The following is a 16,993-nucleotide window of genomic DNA, read 5'->3' as shown; positions in this document are numbered from 1 at the left end:
CAGCGTCCAGGGCCGCCTTCCATACAGTCGGGAAATATCACACAATGAATGTGTTTGTCGTAAACGTAGTTACCTGTAACCCAACCAACTAATGGAGTTAGTTCATGGCAGTGAGCTAATTAACTAAACACGCTAACGATAGCAGCTTAAGTTAGAGCAGATAAACAATGTATTTAATCCATTTATTACAGTTTTGCTCATGTGCTTTTGGTTCTGGAAAGACTACAAATAACTGTCCAAACTCTTTGGCTACATCCACACTAATCCAGCTCATCTGGATGGAGATCGTTTTTGTTTTTTAAAACGCATTTTAAAAACAAAAACGATCTCCGTCCAGATGAGCGTTTTAGGGCCGTTTCAGAATTAATCTCCGTCCACACTATCACGCCTGAAAACGCATATGACCACACATACATTCATGTACACCGGGCATGTGCATGCTGGTGTAAACAGACATCCAAAGATTCATTGTTAAAATGCTTACTTCTGATTTTCCACAGGCAAACCAGTCTTGCCATTCAGAGTAAAGTAGCCCTGGAAAAAGAGGTAGATAGCCTAAGAACGCAAAGTGCTAGTCTCCTCCATGAAGTTCAGACAGCTGATAAGAAAGCCATGCGTTACTTAGAAGACCTGCATTCAGCAGAGTTATCTCTTTTTCAATACAAAGAAAAATTGTTAGGGCTTAGATTAGAATGTCTTTCCCCACCTGTCAGTCACTGTGATTCTGGTTACTCCGATTCACTCTCCTCACTTGATGAGAGGTTAACTCCCTCTCCACTCAGAAGTGAAAGATTTCCAACTGATTTAAAATCCGTGGGAATGAAGTCAGCTCCTCAACCTCCACTGAGAGAAAGAGTGAACAGCTACCTGACTACTTATTGTTCTGAAACTGACAGTGAAGACACATGTAGTTTATCTTCAAGAAGATATCCTGCCACATGTTCTTCTCAGCCACAGAGAAATGACACCTTCCTCTGTGCTCCTCCCTCCAAAGGTTCAGCCTGCTCAGCCTCCTTTCCACTCTGTCACAAGGGTGATGACAGCTGTTCAGCCTCTGCCTCCCAGCCAGAGAGAACTTTAGCATGTGATGCACCAGTGCATTGTAATGCTAATTTAGTCTTGCCTTCAGCAGAAAGGACCCCACAGGGTCCACGCCATGAAGTGCTGGAATTCATAGCAAAGGACATTGAATGTTTTGATCCAGGCAACTGTGATCAACACATTGATGACTATTTTAAGGAATTAGATCACAATCTAATTGACTTAACACACGCCACCCAAAGGGAGAAAGTTAAACTTGTGTGGAAAACCAGCTCTAAAGCTGTGCACAAGTTTATACAGTCACAACCTCCCAGTGTCAGAAATGACTATAGTAAGCTTCGTCATGCACTGATAGAAGAATTCTCTTCCACAGCTGACGAGACCTCAGCGATGTTTGTAGCCCTTCAGATTAAACATTCACGTAGTGAGAATCCTAGAGATTACTACAAACGTTTAAGGCATGCATACTTCCAAGGTAAGAATGCGCCAGGCTTAGAAGAAAACACCATCTTCAAGTCTTCAAGAGATCCAAAGTTACCTTCCCACGGTACTAGCTACACCTAGCTAGCAGTGAAACTGACGCTAGATAACGGTGCCTTAATTTTCCTTTCCTCTTTTGCAGTTACTAAAAAAAACTTGAGTTTGTTAGCAACAGCAAAAACTCAACTCAGACACCACTGTCCAACTTTACAAGTACACTTGGACCAACTCCTTCGTAGTATCTTGTTTAGAGATCACTAGTGCACACACTAGCTTAGGACACCACATTATGACTGTACAAAAACAGTCATACACCTGTCCGCATTGTTTTAGGTGACACTCTCCGCATCTCACCTTAACAACTTAACACTTCTAACATTCCTGTTCTTTTCACTAACCTTATAAATAACAGAGAAACATAGTTATGTATTTTATACAATGCTATTGTTTTTGTTTATCTGGTTTTATTTGTAACTTAGGGACTGTTCTTGCTTAGCCAGGATAGATAGTCTTAACCAATGCCCAATTGGTTAATGAACTGCCCAGACGTTACAAATGGAATGAACTGTTGAATGAACTTTTTCAATCATGGATTTAACAACTTTTCAGTTGTCCCCAGGGATTGGACTGTACAACCTCCAGGTTGTTTCCAAGGATCTGTGAACTGTTCAACCTTCTGTTTTGCTCTTGAAGGATGTGACACATCTTAAAAACCAAAAGGGGGGATGTAGGGACCTGCCATTTCTGGTGGCAGAGACAGTCACCTCATGAACTCAGTAACATGATCCTTGACTCTGGACTCAGCTCCTCATTGGCTACAGTAACAATTCACACCTAGGTGTGAAAATCCCACAGAACAAAACCAGAGGAATTTCTTTGTTCCTTCTCTTTCTACTCATCTGCTCATCCCTCCTGACATGCGAGAGGTGAGCTGCTGCCCTCTTTCCTCTTCACCTCCTCACCCAAGCTGACCAGCTGCTGGAGGTGAGCCACAGCTCTTTCTACTCTTCATCAGAGCTGCTCCAGACCAGAACTTGCAAAGCAGCTCTGCTCTCTGATTCTATGTTCTGTTAGGAAACAGTCATAGCAACTAAAGGAACCAAAAGGTAGAAGACGTGAGCGCCTGCCTTCTCACAGTTAACACCAAGCTAACCAATCTGCACAGCAAAGACGACCTCTTTGATTTGGAACCACAACTTCAACACATGGAATTACAAACCCTGTTCTTCCATGGGGTAACGTACTGGGCTTACCGTAGCATTTGCTATCGCACATGGTTGAGCAAGACTGTCCAACTTTGATTTCTAGAAAGTACTTGTATTGATTTGGTTTAATGTTATTCATTGAGTTTGACTGTGGTGATTCATCTGTATTTGATATTCGGGTAGGTGGCTTCACCACATTTGATGTGTTTAGTTTATGCTTCACATAGACAAGGTCTTGCATGCAAACTAACCATCTTTTCTAACCCACTGCACATCTAACACACATTAAGATCACATACATAAACTGTGAATTAGTTAAACATAAACATACAGCTTCAGATAATCTTAACCCCCACATCACCCCCCCCCCCCCCCCCCCCCTCTGTCCTTCTTGAGCACATGTGCTCAGAAGAACAAAGAGGTCACGTGATGACATGCTGGCGGCCATCTTTGATTCCGCCATCTTTGTAGTTTTACAGCGCCCACCATTTTGTTTGTAGGCCATACAGACATTTTGAGACAAGAACCCATCTTGTTTCCCCCCCCCTCTCTCTCTCTCACACACACACACACACACACACACACACACACACACTGTGTTTGGTTTGTTTAGTTTAGTTATTTAGTTAGATTAATATTGTGTTTTAAACCTTTATTATCTTGTAAATAAATGTTTGTGGAATATACATGCTGGTCTCTTTAATGTTGCACAAGAGTGAATAATGCCAACCTCTGCTATGTCAAGAACTCCGATATCCTTCAACCTTTACTATCTATTTTGGTTATAGTTATTAATTTAATTATTAATCAACGTTCCAAATTGATAGTTGAGCATATATAATGAGACTATATTAACGTTTTGGTCATTGGTCCCTGATTCCAGGGTGGTGCCCCATTTATTATTAATGTAAAACAGGCTATTAGGTCAAACACCCACAGTGCGGTTGTCTGAAAATGGTTTCAGTTAGTGTGTGCGTGGTCAGCTCCAGCCGAGGTGTTTATTCTCCACCCAAAACCATCAAAGAGAACAGTATTTTAAATAGTTGTTTTTCAAAGATAATCTCACAAGCCAGACATGGATCGTGGGAAAGTTTGAATGGATCCCCAAGGGGTCATCATCAATAAACAAAATATTAATCATCCATCGTCAACTACAGACAATCTCACAGTAAGATATATATCTTGCAATTACCCCAGCTGCCCATAAATGTAGTGTTACTTTGATGTCATCGTCATAGCATAATTTATTTAAAAGTTGCTCTTCATGGTGCATTTCAGTATATGGTGGAAAGCTTCTGTCTCGATACCGAAAACAATACCTGGCCGAGTACCGATCTGATACCAGTGTTTGATTAATAAGCTTTAAGCCTCACTGTGTGGAAGTGACTGGGATCATTCTGTTATGTGTAAGACAACATCAGGCTTAACTTAAACATTGCTTTCCTAACTTTGTAAAACTAAATGTAACAAATAAATACATAGATATAAATTTACTGAATTGTTATTTATTATTAAAATAATAAAACATACACCAGAAACTTGGTAAAAAACAAATCTTCAAAAATAACAGGAATTATTTACATTATTTAACATTCAATTGCAAACATTTTAATGCAGCAACCTGTTGGTCAAAACTTAAACAGGAATTAAAATCCCAGTATACAATGTATATAAACATAGAATTGAATTGAATAGATCGGCCCCATTGTCACCGATACCTGATCCAGCTATTTAAGTCAGTATCGGCCCGATATCCAATCCGGTATCGGTGCATCCCTAACAAATGTGGGATACATCTTTATAATACTGACAGATGACTAAATGTCAGTGCCCAGAGCTGCTGGCACACACTCACAAACAGGATCTTTCCATATGGAAACAGAGGAGAGTAAATGGATCACAATCACACAGTTGCAGTTGCTGTTTACATCCTGAGAGTCAGTTGGGCACAGAGACATACTGTACAAACACAAGCTTTGGAAAAGAGCTTTTCACTAAATCTGGCATCATATTATTATGTTATTTTCCACAAGTCCACTTGAAACTGCAGATGACTGAAGAGATTATCTTTCTATGTTCTTAACTCAGTTGTCACATCCTCTCGCCTCCCCCTCTCACATCCTTTTTGAATGCCTCTTTTCTTCTCTCTTTGTTCTCACTTTTCTTCTCTAGTGTCATCACTCCTTGTTGGTCTCATATGTTCAACTCCTAACTTACAGTAATGCAACATCATGAAGCAAAATACAACATCATGAAATTAAAGTAGGGACAAGTGTAACTAAAAATAGTAGATTACAGGTCAGGGGTCAATTGTGCGGGTTATTGCTCATAGTGAGAAAGTACAGAATTGACTCAGCATCACTTGCTTTTCTTTTTCTAGTTCAATTACAGTAAATGGTCTGTTATGAGCAAATATGTTTTCATATGTCATTATTATTAATGGTTGGTCACTGCAAAACTATTTGTATGCTGTATAGCCCAATAATAGCGAGGATAATTGTAAAGAAAATAACTGATTTCATTCAGTTCTCATTTTAGTTTTCGTCATCACAAGTACAGAATAAATGAATTTTGTAAAGCAAAACCAATATGTTGTTGGGTTAAACAAATAGAAGTATTAAAACATGTGATGTACTGCACATGTTGAACCACACTCGCTCTGTCTCTGTCTTTCGATCAATCCGCGCGTCTCCCTCGCTCTACTGCTTTTATACCAGGTATTTTTAACCAGAAGTGCTGCTAAAACTTTTTCCGAACAACAAGTGGTTTCCTTCTGACGCCACAAACACTTTCAGTAGGCAAGGTATACATACACTCACACACACATACACACACTACACACACACACACACATGTACACACAATTGTGTTTGAGATTCTAACAGTTTCTTCAATCCGTCATGGCTTCAAAAGACCTTCCTGCATTGTGCAGCTTATGCAAGAAGGTGTAGTGAAAGTGTGTGTGCACTACTATATGTGATTAAGATGGCCTATTATGTGGTTTGAGTTTCAAGCGAGGAGGGGAAGGCCGTGATCACAGGACGTACCAACACTGGTTTGTATTTATGGTGCTCAGCAACAAGCAGCAGCAGCAGCGTCTTTACAGCCAGATGGAGCTGGCTGTGTTTTTAATGTTAACCACCGCTGGATGCTACTGACAACAGGGCTGTTATTATGTGTTATTCCCTCCTACAGCCACCCTACTATTATATATGTTAAACAAATATCATCAGAAAAAAATGCTTTTAAGGGAACTAAAATGTATCTAAAAAACACATCAAACTAAGACAAAGTGTGGTGTCTGCTGAAGTCACTCTGTAGTGTGGTGGAGATAGTGACCCTACTCTTCAGTCTGAATCTCACTAGACTTTATTCATGAAAGGTTTTCACAGAGTTTGTCCCAGGATAGTGAAAGACCATAGATACAGTATACTGTAATTAGGATTTTTTGTAGATGAATATCCTGGAACCACATCATAGTCCTGTGATACCACAAACTCTTGTTAAATGCTTTAACAGTCCTCTTTGTCATTTGCTTCACTGTTGAAACTATTATAACATGACTCAGGCTGAGGCCAGTAACTCTTGCCAGCGCTGTATATAGATATAACCGGTTCATTCTAAGGTAACGAAAACAGAACAATTCGTATTTTTAGGTGATTATACACTAATGAAAACACAGTTATTAATATCATATTCCATTTCTGCCAATAGATCCCCCTAATTGTTACACACTGTTTTTTTAATTTTGAGTGTATGTCCAAAATTCTTTTTGCTCTATTTTTAGTCTCCACAAACTCCTGAGGGAAATAGCAGACTCTTTAGCTGCTAAATGCTCCAGTATGTTCACCAGTTAGTCACTTACTTTATCTGCTAATTGGTGCTTTTTGGTTGAAAACAGCTGCCTGCCCCGGTGAGAGTGAACCAAAACAGTACATCTGTGGGACGTAAAAAAACAAAACAGTGAGCTAAAACACTCTGTAGAGTGTAGAGGAAATGCAATTGGGTAATAATCATTTGCGGATTAGTCACTGTGAGCAACTCCTTTAACACTACACAGTCATTTTTTCCATTGTTGATATACAGTAAATATATATTAAATTAAATATACAGCTTTAAGGAATTTAAGAGACATGAAGAGGTCCAGTATTTCACAAGACAAATGGCCAGAAAAAAATAAACCCACTTTTGCGTAACAGATTTAAGCACCTTCATATATTATTCATCCAGATCATAGAAATACTTGTCTAATGGAATACTGTGCTGTCTATATTTTCTCCTGCAGTGACCCGTGGACATAGCCCTTCCTGTCAGCAGTTAAACTCCATTTTCACAAAGGGAGTTTCTGACTCTTCCTCTTTCTGTGTGTGACAACATTTCACCTGATTGATATGAAGCCATTTGTTAAGATCAGCGTCATGGGCAAATTGTTGTGGCTTCCTGTTGCGCTTGTTAGAAACAGGAACATTTCACTGACGCAATGCGAGATCAGATCGAAGGCGGTGTGTGATATTATGCACTCTGGTAGTCAACTTGGCTCTGCAGCCAACGCAATACAGGAACTCCGCTTCCTATCGCTCCATCAGCTTCCTACGTCCTAAAGAAACTGTTGTTTCTACAAACCGCCGCCCCGCCACAGCTTGTCCGAGTTTACCAGGTGGAAACCATAGCAACAGTCTTGACAGCCACCCCCTTCCACCTATCACTTCCTGAGGAAGCTGTCACCTCATTGGCTCCTTCCTGAATAATCGCATTTTCCCATTATCATTATTACTGCAGGAACATCACGCTGATCTTTATCTAAAAACAGCAACAGCTTTTAATTATTATTGGAATATATGGCGTAGAGGAAAATGAATGTTTGGGAGTATTTTACTCTCCTTGTGTGCTGATACAGCCACAAGACTGATTGCATGTTTTTTTATTCTTTCCTCGCCTCTTAAGGCTAACATAAGCAACGTGTGGTCCAGAGTAAATTTAACACTGCTGTGTACTCCTACTGTAATATAAACCAATGCAATGCTTAAGATACTGTGACAAACTGTCTGCGAGTGTGTGCGTACATCCTTTTTCTGGGATGTCATCTAGACTCTTATGAACCTCACTGTTTATATCAGACTCCATTAGACACCATATGTCCATGTCTAGTTCATATGTATACAAAGGCATACACAGAGAGAGAGGGGGATCAGTTTTAATGAATTAGAGTTTCCTCTCCGTCTCTGATGCATTTTTTTCCTCTTTTCCAGCTCAATAGCTCTTTTTCATTCTAAATTAAAAATGCATGTAGATTTCCCTCCTCTATTATCCTCTGTTCAAGAGGAGTTTACAGTCCATATTTACACAGAGAGCTGCACTCATCAGCCAAGTGGTTTTGCTTTTTTTAAACTTTGGCATGTGGAAAACAATAGCTTGACTGTGTACTGCATCTGTCCCTCCAGTTGTTAAGGGTGTGAAGGCTCAAATTGCTCTTGGCCTGAAGGCAATGGGTGTGTGCCTTGAAGTTACATATTGCCACCATGTGGTTAAAGAAATGACTTTGTGAGGCAATGCTCAGATTAGATATCAGTCGTATAATCTATCAGTTATAGAGGCATTAACTTGGCAAAATGATAAAAAAAAACAAATGTAAATATCATGGGACTGTATGAAAATTACCGGTGTGTGGAGGTGGGCTGCTGGACTTTGGAAAAATGGCAACGCTTTCCCTTTGAATGTTTCAAAATAAGAGTGTGTTACACTGGTACAACAGTTTAAAACTGAATATCTTAATAGAAAAATAGCTACCAATCACTCAAAGATCCATTCTGTACTTCTCAGAACTGACATATTTGGGTGTCACCGTAGCCTAAAGGTTAAAGGGGATCTCCACATCAAAGTCTGTTAAAAGGTTTTGGGGATAACTACTGCATATGTGAACTCAGTTAATAAATAATCCTCTTTGTGGCTCCAGGGGGGGCTGTGTGAAGTCAGTATCCGCTGGGGTTGAAAACTACAAGTCTGAAAATAAAAAGGATCTGGGGTTGTGCAGCTTACCAGACCCCTGCAGCCCACTCCTCATCTCTGCTTGAGACTAGCAGCTGGAGCACTGGCGTGTTCAGGGAGTGGCCTTGGGTGGCACAGGCCACCCCTGAAATCTGATTGGCCACCCCAAGTGCCACCCCAATATCTTAAAATATGATTGGCTATATGCCCAGTCAGAGGCGGGCCACGGCACTGAATGTAAACTGCACTCTTGTTTAGAGTTGCAGTTCCTTCTCAAACCTGAGAGGCAGAGATGCGCTAAAGTAGTATGTAGCCTGCAAAAAAAAGGCGCGAAGAAGAAGAAGTTTGAGCAGGTGAACCTACAGGTGAAACAAACTTTTTTTCTACAGTCAGTCTATCGAAGCAACACGTCTCTGGAGCGTCGTCGTGAAAGATGTGAGTAGCCTACATTTTACTACACTTACTGTGCCTGTAGTTAAAAGCTGTAACGGTAATAAGCTAAACATTTACCCTGTCTTGTTTTATTTCTTTTTATTGTAATTGGCACAAGGCTGTCATCATCTCATCTCATTAGCAAACACTGTTTTGACTGTCAACGATGCTAAAGCTAACATTTAGCTATTCTGTACTGCGTAACATTGTTATGTTAGACCCGTGTAACATCAATTACATTTCGTTTTCATTCGTGTGTATGCACAATTATCTATTGTACAACATATAAGAATGTCGTGCAATATGGGACTATTACAGTATGAAAAGAAATCAGAATATAAAGGATTTCTTCAAAAGAAAGAAATCCAAAATAGAGCCAGAGCAGGGGCAGAGCAGTCAGTCAGAGGATGAGAGCCAGCCTGTCCTGAAACAGCCTTCAGCTTCAGCTGTACACATAGGTATGTGAAATCCTGATAGTTCAAGTTTGTTCTCATGTTTGAACTTACTCATTTGGTTTGACTGTAACATACCACTTAGTTTACTTAGGAAAGGCTGATTGTATTATCATTCTAATCACAGCTTATGTATTATTATAGAGTCACATGTGGATGGTAAAGATGAAAGACCCTCAACATCACATACACATCAGGGTATGTATGAATTTACCTTCTTTAAAACATTATGTGCATTGATTCGAACTGGGATATTTCACTTATACTACAGTGGCATATACTGTCATTAAGCGTGTAGACAAATTTTTTAACAATACTGGTGTGAAAAGCCTAAATGTGACAATTTGACATATAAATGAACTGATACAATCTCTGTATTGCTTCAGGTGTGTCCAGTGCTGACAATCAAGAGGTTCCTGCAGGCCATGCACAGGGGGATAGTGGTGTGGCAGCCCCATTTGGCGGGCTCGGACCTATTGGTATGTCTTAACAATTCATTTTTCATATGAAGTATAATATACTTAATATTTTAGGCACATTATCATTCTAATGACAACCTATGTGTTATTGCAGTCAGGCGAAGATTCCTGTGATGAAGGCCCCTTACCGTCACATATGCAGCAGGGTATGTATGCTTTACCTTTTAAAAAAAACAACAAAAAAAACATTACAGTATCTGCTTTTATTTGGATCAGGATATCAATAATACTGGTGTTTAAAAGCTAAATGTGGCAATTTGAAATATAATTAAACTAATAAAATCTCTGTATTGCTTCAGGTGTGTCCAGTGCTGACAATCCAGATGTTCCTGCAGGCCATCCACAGGGGGATAGTGGTGTGACAGCCCCTTTTAGCCGGCCCGGACCTATTGGTATGTCTTAACAATTCATTTAAGTCAAATCAGTGACTTAAATGACACTTAAAGGTTCTGATTCCCATACATTTGTCACTTTCAGATATTTCACAGTCAAGAGCAGCAGGACCCACTCAACCCCGGTTAAAGATGTATCCAAAAACCATGCAAGGGGAGAAGAGGAGGTCATTCAATCCATCTTGGTACAACACGTTTTCATGGCTTGAGTACTCACTAATGAAAGACTCCGCTTACTGCTATGCATGCAGACAGTTCTCTTTGCCTAGCACGTCAGAATCCGTTTTCACCTCAGAATCCGGCTTTTCACATTGGAAAAAAGCAATGTATAAAGATGCTGGCTTTAAGTTGCATGAAAAATCAGATTCTCACATTACTGCCATGTTAGCTTGGAGTGAACACAAGAGGGCTGCACTTACAGATGCTTCTGTATTAAACATGATCAACAAAGAGTACAAAAAGAAGGTTGAAGAGAATCGCAGTTACATTAAAACTGTTGCAGATGTACTGCTTTTGACAGCCACACAAAATATGGCACAAAGAGGGCACTGTGAGTCTGAGCAATCTGACAACAAAGGGAATTTCTTAAAAATTCTTGAAATGATTGCTAAACACAATCCCGTGGTAGCCAAAAAAATGAAAGCAAAAGGCAATGCAAAATACACAAGCAATACCATACAAAATGAAATTCTGCAGTGCTTAGCCAGTATGGTGCAAGATTTCATTGTGAAAGAAGTGAAAGAGAGTGAGGTATTCTCCATCATCGCTGATGAAACCAAAGATCTGCAAAAAAAGGAGCAGCTGTCATTAGTACTTCGATATTATTACAATGGGGCTGTTCATGAAAGCTTCCTTGAATTCCAGCATGCACAAAATCTAGATGCTAAGGGGCTTAGTGACATGATCATCAAGTGCTTAGAAAGCTATGGCCTTCAGTATAAATCAAACCTTGTTGGACAAGGTTATGACGGCGCCTCAGTAATGAGTGGTAAACATTCGGGTGTGGCAGCCAGAATTAAGACAGAGGCTAAAACTGCGTTTTATGTCCACTGTAATGCGCACTGTCTAAACCTGGTCTTGGTTGACACTGTAAAGTCAGTTCCAGAGGCAGATTGTTTCTTTTCGCTGCTTGAGAAGATCTATGTATACATGTCAGGCTCTTATGTGCACCAGAAATGGCTTACTGTCCAGAAAGAGATGTATGGTGGCACACCTAGAGAGTTACAAAAATTAAGTGACACAAGATGGGCATGTAGAGCAGTAGCTTGCAGGAATTTGATGGATAGATTACCAGCTGTGTTGTGTGTTCTTCAAAATATAAGTGCAGAAAATCACAGACAGGTCCATTGATGCTAGAGGTCTGCTTGCACAGATTGACCTCACATTCATAGGCCTCCTTGCAACCTTCCGAAAAGTTTTCGGTGACACAAAGCTGCTTTCTGACCTGTTGCAGTCACCCTCAGTTGATTTAGCTATGGCAGCAGACATGGTGAAGTCACTTCTTGATACTTTTCAAGAGTATAGGACTGAGACATTTAGTGATAAACTGTGGCATGACATAGTAGAGACAGCCAAACAGTGCAACATAGCTGTTGAGAATGTTGAGAAGAAAAGAGCACATAAAGTCAGCACCAAACTTGGTGGGTCGTATGTGACATGTACTATAGGCCTGCGCAAGGGTAATGCAGACAAAGATACATTCAGGCAGGGACTACTCTACCCCATCCTTGACACCTTAGTTGCTGAAATGGAAAGAAGGTTCTCAAAAATGAACTGTTCAGTAATGAGAGGTATACAGGCCTTAAATCCTAAAAGCAGTACATTCCTCCAGGATGACCAGGTCTTTGACTTTGGAAAAATATATGGGTGTGATAAGGAAGATCTTACTCATGAGCTTCACCAGGCTAGAAGAATTTTGTCAAGGAAAGCTGAGAGTGGGGCGGCACAGTTGGGAAACATCCTAGATTTAACAGTGTTTTTGGAACCATACCAAGAGGTGTTTGTTGAGCTCTTCAGGCTATGCAAAATAGCTCCAGCCCTCCCAGTCAGCAGTGCTGCATGTGAGCGGAGTTTTTCAGCTCTAAAGCTCATTAAAACTCATTTGAGGACAACCATGCTAGACAACAGACTAAGCCATTTAGGTTTGCTAAGTATTGAGTCAAGAAGAGCGAGGGCACTCAACATGGATGATTTTATCAAAGTGTTTGCAAGCAAACACAAGAACAGGCAAATTGCACTGTTTTAACCCTCCTGTTTTCCTCAGGTCAAGGAAGGAAGAAGGGAGGGAGGAAGGACGGAATGAAGAACAGAGGAAGGACAGAGGGAGGAAAGAAAGTGAGAAGGACAGGAAGAAGGGAGGGAGGAAGGAAGCAAGGAAGGAAGGAACTGTCAAAACAGATTGGGTCTCTTGAATGGTAATACTAGGTAATACTAGAGTAACCAACACTGTAGCACATGTAAAGTTTATAATTTGTTTGGTTAAATAATTTGTTCAAAGAGGCGTATGTATTTTAAATATGTTTGCACTTTATAGGCGGAGAGTGACTGTGTTTTATAATGTGCATTGTTTTCTTATGTTGGCTTTTGGAGTCACATGTTATTTTGTAGCATTATTACTGTAACAAATCAGTGTTGAAGCAAGATTTGTTACAAGTGATGTAAGCTTTTTTTATGCACACATAAGCTCTGGTAAGGTCAGCTATCTCTGTTGATAAAATATTCTACACGGTCTGTACCTCCAACCATTTACATTGTTGCACATGTAAAGTTTTGCACAGTTTTGTCAAGTAAGTATTTTGCCCAAAGAGTCTTATTTATTTTAATTTTGTTGGCACTTTATAAAGTGACTGTTTTAGAATAAGGATTTTCTTTTGTATGTAACCTACTTTGGGAATTTACAAATTATTTTGGCATTATTTAACAGTTCACTTTACAATGTTAAAACAAGATTTGCTGGTATGTGAGGAGGGATGTGACTTTTGTTTATACCTGGGAGTTCAGGTTTCTCTGTTGCTGAGAATACTACAGTAACATACTACACTGTGGCACGTGACAAGTTTTGTCAAGTAAATGTTTTGCCCAAACAGGCTTATTTATTGTAATTTTGTTGGCACTTTATACAGTGCACTTTATACAGAAAGTGCATTGTCTTTTTTGTATGTACTGTATATCATACCTTGGAAGGTTGTTTTGAGGTTAGAATAAAGTATGGTAGTTTTCAATCACATTTGTATGTTGCCTTTTCCTGAATGTTGTGACTAGTAGGTCTATTCTTGCTTGCAGTGTTAGTAAGTGAAGTAGATATGGGTTGTGGAGACAAAAATGGTAAATTAATGCTATGCCGACACCTGGGTGTGGGTGTGTATTTTCTTGTGTGTGTGTGTGTGTGTGTGCGTGCATACGTGAGTGTATATGTCTGTGCGCAGGCGCTCCTGCTCACACTTCATGCCACCCCTGCATAAGTCAGTGCCCCACTGGTGCCACCCCTATCAAAAATGTCTGGACACGCCCCTGCTTCTTCATCTGCTGTAGGCCCTTTAAGTTGCCTTTTTGCCTTTTGAATAATGAATCCTGAAAGCGACATGCATGTGTCAACTCTGCGTCGCAGTTCTGGTTCAGGAGTTTGTTTTCGTCGTAACTCTTCATAAATTACCTTTATATCAGAACAGGTGCTTTCTATGTTCTCAACTAGTTCATTCAATTCATCGTTGGAAGCCTCATCAATCAATATTTCCTTGCCTATTCTTGCATGATACCTCCACTTCTCATAGACGATTCTGAACCTGCGTTGTACACTCTTAAGCCTTTCCCTTTCAAGTTCTCTTCCTTTCTCTGTCAGGGTTCGTGTTCTTTCACTTCTTCGAAACCCTTCCACTTCTTCTTCAGATTCAGTGTCTGTAGCTTTTGGTTGAGTGGGTAATTTGGCATTTTCAAGGCAGGTCTCAGTGCTTGAAACTGACATTTTGAGATAACTTGAATAGCTAAAGAGTATGGGCAAATATTGAATTGGATTTCTATTAGACTATGTGTACATGTAAGTTACAGCAAGCCTGAATGTGAGTAGCAAGGACGGTTGTTAATGAAATCCTTGATAACTGTGTGGAGACTATATGAGAAGCCTAACCCTTTTAATATAGACTTCAATATTGTATCAAGACAACTGTATCAACATTTAAAGTTATCTAGACTTCATGTGGACTTCAATTTCAAAACAAAAAATAAGATTTTAAATCACTTTTGGCACAAATATGCAAACAAACCTTAATTTCAGAGCTAATATGCTTAGAAATGCATTAAATCACGTATCCCTCACATAAGAAAAGGTTTCCCTATCAATAGAGTAACCCTTTAAATTTCACTTAAGTTGCCCTTTAACTTGGTTACTTTCGTAAAAACGCACAATTTTACAAATCTTAATGTCCTATTTCCTTTCATCTTTACAAATGACTTTCACTTACTTATGGATTCATATTACTGTTAAACCTCACTTAAGGGATGGAGTTCCCCTTTAAACCTTATAACATGTAACAACCAGGAACACCAGCACATTAGATTTATCCCCAAACACATAGGCTAAGCACACTGTAAAAGGTTAATAGACATGAGTCCTTAGTTGCAGTTTCCAAGTTGAACCACTTCTCACACCACTTTCACTTGAAGATTGTGGTAGAGCACTTCTTGGCTTCAGCATGGAACGCTGCGCTTTCAACACAGTCTAATCACCGTTGCTTGAGGTTGCTATGGCAACAACGCGCCATGGGCTTTGCTTATCTGTTGCTGGATCTCCGTCGCGCCGTTACCCGCTGCGGTGTCGTCTCTCCTACCTGTGTTGAGCAGGTGAGTTCTCACCTTAGCTCTCTTCACAACAACACAGACACAGGTCTGTTCTTTGATACGGGCGTTTATTGCTTGGACACGTCTTTCTCTGATGCTTCATTTCTGAGTCACGTCATTGACATAGCATGAGAACAAAGGAAAATACAAATTGGCGGGAACATGAGTTGAAGTGCATTTACAGGTAGAACAACAATACCTCGTTGGCCGCTTGTCATGAAAAGAGGTTCTTGAGTCCATGAAAGTCCTTTTGAAAGTCTCTTTGACTGTCTGCTTTTAGCTTCAGACGTCGATAATCATAGCTTTAAACACTTTACAGAGCCCGCGAAAGGCATCTGCTCCTTCACTCAAGTTGGATCGTTTACAGTCCCTCAATGAATTCCGTCGTAGTGGTACTACACAGGGAACATTGGTTCCGGGGCGGAACGTAAAATACAGTGGACTAATGTACTTTTGACTGAAACACTTCTACCTGTTACACATTTTGAACTGTATGAAACAAATAATTTTACTCACATCATATTTAAATTTTTAACCTTACATTAAATGAATTATGTATTTATTTATTTATTGCATGAACTTACGGGATCAATTACTAATTATATATCATGAACACATTTATGCAACGGCACTTACACAAACAGTGACTTCATGCACAAAAACAATCACAATATGCATAGATTTATGTGAGAGGAGGCTTACCTGTCCGAGAATTTTTAAATCCTGCTCCACCAAGAAAAAGGAGTAAACAGCAGCAAAGCGCTCCTCCACAAGTCCAAAGATGTATCAGTAAACTTTTTAGTCGAGCCCCTGCAGTATAGACGAGCTGTCAGAAGTCAGAAGTACAAGACGTGATGAGAGGCAGCACATACTGAAGCTGAGAGCAGAGCAGGTTACAACTCATATAAACTCTACGTCACTGCAGCTCTGCTCCCTGCGGTGTGATTCATCCCCCCGGGGGAACAACATGTCACGTAGTCAGATTAAATTGGAAACGTCTGACTTCTTGGGGAAAAAAAATAATTGTTTGTTTCATGAGTAACATTCAGAATGCTACGTATCATAAATGACGGTGGAGAATTAATTTACTGAAGTGAAACTATAGTGAAAGTAGGCTACAACACTTTAATAGGCTACTCTATCAAAAAGTAAGCACAACTACGAGCCAAGTATACCTTTCTGTAGGCCTATGAGGCAAGAATACGTCATTATACTTTTCTTGAGTATATCTCGATCAAAAGATTAAGTACAAGTAGGCCTATAAGCCAAGTATACTTAGACTTTTCTGTATACTGGTCAGTATGAGCCAAGTATACTTAGACTTTTCTGTATACTTGTCAGTATGAGCCAAGTATACTTAGACTTTTCTGTATACTTGTCAGTATGAGCCAAGTATACTTAGACCTTTCTGTATACTGGTCAGTATGAGCCAAGTATACTTAGACCTTTCTGTATACTGGTCAGTATGAGCCAAGTATACTTAGACTTTTCTGTATACTGGTCAGTATGAGCCAAGTATACTTAGACTTTTCTGTATACTTGTCAGTATGAGCCAAGTATACTTACACTTTTCTGTATACTGGTTAGTATGAGCCAAGTATACTTAGACTTTTCTGTATACTTGTCAGTATGAGCCAAATATACTTAGACTTTTCTGTATACTTGTCAGTATGAGCCAAGTATACTTAGACTTT

General features: G+C 39.8%; 1 protein-coding gene across 1 annotated transcript in view; it reads right to left on the bottom strand.

Annotated features, from left to right (window-relative positions):
* Positions 1-16,267, bottom strand: part of LOC119484740 (long-chain fatty acid transport protein 1-like) — a 45,723-nt gene extending 29,456 nt beyond the window's left edge. Inside the window, exon 1 of the mRNA XM_037763803.1 lies at positions 16,002-16,267. The gene's annotated coding sequence lies outside the window, so the exon portion shown is untranslated. The remainder of the gene's footprint in view (positions 1-16,001) is intronic.
* Positions 16,268-16,993: the final 726 nt, after the last annotated feature.

This window comes from Sebastes umbrosus, chromosome 3, assembly GCF_015220745.1.
Source record: "Sebastes umbrosus isolate fSebUmb1 chromosome 3, fSebUmb1.pri, whole genome shotgun sequence".
In the NCBI taxonomy this organism is placed as follows: Eukaryota; Metazoa; Chordata; class Actinopteri; order Perciformes; family Sebastidae; genus Sebastes; species Sebastes umbrosus.
The sequence above is the reverse complement of the archived record's forward strand: the minus strand, read 5'-3'. Positions and strand labels throughout refer to the sequence as shown.